Source organism: Bidens hawaiensis, unplaced genomic scaffold, assembly GCF_021521415.1.
Source record: "Bidens hawaiensis isolate Kalapana, Puna unplaced genomic scaffold, B.hawaiensis_p1.1 tig00044160_1, whole genome shotgun sequence".
NCBI classification, from domain to species: domain Eukaryota; kingdom Viridiplantae; phylum Streptophyta; class Magnoliopsida; order Asterales; family Asteraceae; genus Bidens; species Bidens hawaiensis.
The window spans coordinates 25,858-31,635 of NW_027505879.1; positions in this window are offsets into that span (position 1 = coordinate 25,858).

Sequence of the window (5,778 nt, forward strand, 5' to 3'; positions counted from 1 at the left end):
ATTATCGAGATGCGCACTCTATCTTTTATCAGGCCCCGCGCCACTATTGTTATGCGTGCTATATCTTATTCATGCCAGTGCACCATTATTATCATAAGGATCACAACATGTCACCATCATGGAGAAAACCTCTCAAAACTCAAAGACAATAAAGACAAGGCCGAAGAAAGGGGAAAAAACCGCCTCATATCCTAACACACCTTATGAAGTCCAGCGCTCCACCTAAACGCTTGCACGCCTAGGAGCAACACTGGACTTGGGGGGCTTGTAGGGGTATGGTACTAAACCCGGCTTACGAACTTAATTTATTATGTCTGGCTTATTTTATTATATGGACTAATACAATATTATTGGGCTGAGGGGGTTTTGTAGAGGTAACCCTGGGCTAGGCCCATTAGGGTACCATGATGGTGGCCATGAGGCTCCCTATATAAGGAGGTCTCCACCTCCTTATTAAGGGTTGGAGGTTCTCAATAAGAGCCACCACCATAACCATTTTTGTGTCTGTAAACAAGAGATCCTCGAGATTTCTTAGCAGTCACCTCCACACCCCCCAAAAATCATTACAGATCAGAGCGGAGGAGAGCGAGATTTGGTTACATCATCCCGTAGAAGACGATCGAACTATGCATGGTACGTTTTGTGCTTCTTCAATGTGGTAAAAAAAACACAACTCCACAGACTATTATGAGGGTGTTTGGCCTAGCTTTTTTAGCAAAGCTTATAACTCTTTTAGCTTTTCTTAATAAAATAAGCTTAATTTGGTGTTTGGTTGAGTTTTTTTAGCTTATGCTTATAAGCTTATATAAGCTAATTTGAATAAGCTTATTTGAAGATTGTTTTGTAGCTTATTTGAAGAAGCTTATTTGTTTAATGGGATAAATTACTTATTTGTCTTCAAATGATGATAGATCAATAATATTGAAGCAACTTATTACTAAAACAAATTAAATAATGATGGATTTAACAATTTATTAAGAAGTATAATCAACTTGTAGAATATAAGTTAATCCAAACACTTAAAAGGAGCTTATCAAATAATAGAAAATAAGCTATAAGCTACTTTAAAAATATAAGTTTAAGCTAAAAAATAAAAGATAGGCCCCTATATACCAAGTCACATAAACAATAAAGAGAGTTCATTAAGAGAAGCAGTATTCCTATCATCACTAAAATGTCAATCAAGGTACAAAACATGCCTCCAAGAAATTAGTTTTGCCATAACCTTGTATTTTGTCCGATGTACAAAACTTCATATAAAAGTACGAGTTGTTTTATTCGTTAATGTTGTCATGACCTGATTTCATTATGTTTGAGAAATATTAATAAAAATTAAGCAAAAAAGATGGATCATATTTTAGTGCCACATAAAAATATGGTTTAATTCGACCACAATTTCGGTTATTTAATAAATGAACGGACATGTACGCATAATTTTTTTGTTCATTCGAAAAAACAAACAAACATGAACACATGTCTTGTTCGTTCATTTATGTCCGTTCGTTTACGTTTGTGTAGGTTCGTTTTTGTTTGTATGCTTAGTTTCTCAAATTACAAATGCAAAGATAGAAACATAGAATCAAGTCATGAAAGCACGTATTCAAAGCAAAAATGATCAAGTTGATTCAAGAATAAAAACAAAATACATACCAAAGCTAGCAAAGTCTACCTGTGATGATAAACTGAACTCATATTACGACCCATTATCCAGAACCACTGAATAATACAGCAATTGAAACTCTTCTCTGATCTTTCCATCGACCCATTTTTCATCTTCAGCATAAAATAACAAAAAAATTAATACTTTGAACAAAAGTGGTAACTAATATTAAAAAGATGTTAAAAAGTATTATATATCAAAGCACCTGCTTTAAAATAATAGCCCCATTGCTAGGTTGAATATGACCATTCCTGGTGTCAACCAAAAGCCGAATTGTAATTATAAGCCAAACTGCATCTATACTCATTGTCGCTTCACGCTGTTATAAAACTAATTTTATTATCTAATTAAAAAAATGAACATAAAACCGCATATGTTATATAAAATTTGCATTTATAAATAACCTGAAAGAGAATTTCAGCAGTTCCTTTCCAGTGTATATGAATTTCAGAATCCAACCGCAAAAAAGTAAACATTTAACAATAACCATAAAATGCATATTTCAAAATATATAACAAAAAATAAGTATAATTACCAATTTCACAGTAACACCACCTCATTTTTTTTTTTGTTAAATGCAGGGAATGCATGAACTATTGTTGACTCTGACCTCAAGACATCAAAATTCATTTCAAGCTACATAATATTAATAGAGATTACAAGATGTGTAACTGGAAAAAAAACACTCACATTATGGAGATCCAGAAACATCAACATTCTCAATGCCCTATCAAAAATTTAGAAAACAACATTATAAAATATACTGTATAAGAAAGATAAAAGTTTTTTAACAGTTCAATTAAATTGATTATTATTTATTAAGTTCTCAATCGGTACACCTCTTCACTAACACCTGGGTTGTTTATTAAGTTCCCATTTGACACAGCTCTTTTCATTTGATTATTATTCAGTTCTCTTGAAGTGTTGCAAAGAAGTGAGATGATTTTGCAAAAGAGAACTAAATTTCAAACCACGAACCTTTTATACATTCAACAGTAACGCCAACGTGTTTTCCAGTTATCAAGTCCCTCATATTTTCAACTGCATGTATCTAACCAATATCAACACTACAAGCTGTAGAAGAACCGCAGGTACAATACAGACAGCAAATGCCAAATATAGTGATTAAAAAACCGACATTACTAAATTTGGTTTTGTGGTTTCAGTTCAGTTTCAGTCTATTCAGTTTTTGGATTCGGTTCAGTTATTTTTTTCTATCTATTATCTCGCTTCGGTTTTAGTCTTTTAAGTTTTTTATTTTGGTTTTGTTTCGGTTAGATTTTTTCTTTTCAGTTCAGTACTTTTGTTTCAGTATATTCGGTTTTCAGTTTCAGTTTTTTAGCTTCATTTCAGTTTGCTTTCAGTTTATTTAATATATGGTTTCGGTTCGGTTTTAATTTTTTGTTATGTTGTGTTTTGCCTTTTTTCCATTTTTTTATTTCGAGTTTTAATTCTTTCGAGTTTAGAGCACCTACCGATGGATTTTAGTTGCTCTCTGAATTGCTTAAACTTGAGAACCCGAAGAACCTTAAATTAAGGCATTGAAGCAAGAAAAATAAGCCATTAAGATGAGATGAAAGTATAAAACAATACAATATTGAATTACCTTCAAACAAACATGAACACGAGGCATGACTCAATCTCAAAATCCACAAATTTAGCAAGCCTGCACATTTAAAAGCAACTGCAATTAAACAATAGTCAATAAAACAAATGACCTAAAATAAAAACGAAAGCTAATTATAAATTATTCATAACATAGACGAATATAGAGTGCAGATTATATTTATGCTTTCCATTAGTTCAATTTAAAAGTTTTCCGTCAATTGGTATGATCAAATGTGCTAATTTTGGACTACAAAAGTTCAAACTTTTAACTTTGAGGTCAAATAGACTAATTTCTAACTTAAAATCTTGTATATTCTTTTAGTTCAAATTAGCCAAAGTAACAACCCTTTACTGTGTCCAACGATTTAATTATTAAGTAATTAGAACATATCTTGAAATTACTGAGATCCAACAAGCTTCAAGTTCAGTTTTGACTTAAACGTTGACAAAAAAGTAATAACCATATAGAAAAAATATACATTTTTTTCTCTAGAATTTCAAGATGACGATAGAAAAAAAAAGAAAAAAAGAAAACAACGTTGGCATCATCAGACAAAATAAAGAAGCTTGAAAATATAAACACTAACATTAACAAATATTTTCATTCTATTAACTGAAATGAACGAAGATGAAAAAATGTCACATTGGTTCATTTATGTTCGTGAATGTTCGATAGTGTTTATGTAAATACGTTAATGTTCATTTACAGACGTTCATTCGTCAAAAACTTTTTATATTGTTTATATTTTTAGTTTATTGTCCAAATATTTAAATATTCAGATCATAAAAACCAATTTAATTTGGAAATTAAGAAATAAAGTTCATGAAATAACATGATACATCAACAAACATAATCCATTCATATTCTTTTTATGCAAATAATTTAGTAATCCAAACTTAATAATTTAACGAAGTCAACAAATTAGACTTTCAATTGTGTAAGGCATGTTATTTACGTATAAATTTACGTATATAGTATAGAGTTACAACAACAAAAAATCACAATAGCATAATAATAATAATAATAAAAAGCACATTCGTACTTACTTGGATATAGAAGAACCAACCGACATAAGAATCAGAAAACGGCCTCTGGGGAATGGCTGCTTGTGGTCTGTTGATTCAAAGAACCGGTAACCAAAATTGGTTGATGTAGAACACGTACTATTATTAATCTTGTCAACATGATCACATACATCCCGTAAATCCTCCATAGAACCATGTCTTGTGAAGTCTTTTGATAATAGAGAAATCATGTCTTTTTTCCTCTCTACCCATATCGTACCATGAACTAAAACACGGTTTTTCAATGCTTTTTTGCATAATCCAGCTTATAGTTAATTTCATGTTCCCCGATTAATGCGCTGCAGCTGATGACCCAGAATAAAAGTCCCACCATACGTGACCAAAAGAGTTATGCTTGCCACTATTTAAATCCTGATGCATAGCCTGCATAGATAGAACCCGGCCTGCCATCATTTTTATAGATAACACCAGTCAGTTTAGGACCATTAAACCCTGCAACCCATTAAGAAACATGTTCTACCATTAAACCTGACCTGAAGAAATCACCGGTATGCATTTAGGAAGGTGTCATGTTCACCTTGCAAATAAATATAAAATTGGTATATAAACAATAATAATGGCATGGAAAAGTATCTTGAAAGAAGTAGATGAATCCGCAAAATAATTTTCTTATGCAATCTAAAAGCTAATGCTCATCACTAATTAGAATGCTAGAAAGCACATAAGATTAGGGATGAACATATTCGGTACCGAAACCGTACCGAAATCGGTACCGATTTGGTACCGTCGGTACCGAATCGGTACCAAAGTTTTAAGTTTTGGGATCCGTACGGTACGGTACCGGTATTTCCCGATTTTTTAACCGTCGGTACCGGTACTATCCCGGTACCAGTACCAAACCGAATATTTCGGTACCGGTACCAAGAATTCGCGATTTTCAGGATCGGTATTTTCGGTACCGGTACGGTACCGAGCTCATCCCTACATATGATTATTCAATTATGACACAATATAGAACATATACAATAAATATTTCACATATAAATCTTAGGAAGATAAAATTACTTATATACAACACCTCAGCTGCAGCAAATCTCGATTTGGCTTAATTCAGCTCCCTTTGAACCTTAACGAATATCATCTTAACTGAAAAGTTGTATCTTTATGTATTCGAACACGAAATATCTATAATGAAAGACAAACTAATAAGAAGCATCTAAATTTATAACTAATAACAAAGTTACATACAGAATTGTGAATCAAATCGGAGGCAAAAAACTAACACAAGCATTTCTTCAAACAGTTGGTATGCATATATTGTTAACGCAATACATCATATGCTATATGTCCACCTGAACCAAAATCATAGCACTATTCAAGATTCATCACTAATAAAACCAAAGTTTTAAACAAAGTTAGAAAATATATATCTCATTTATAGTGTAATCGTGTAGGGTTGGACAAAGGAACGCAAATTAAAGTTC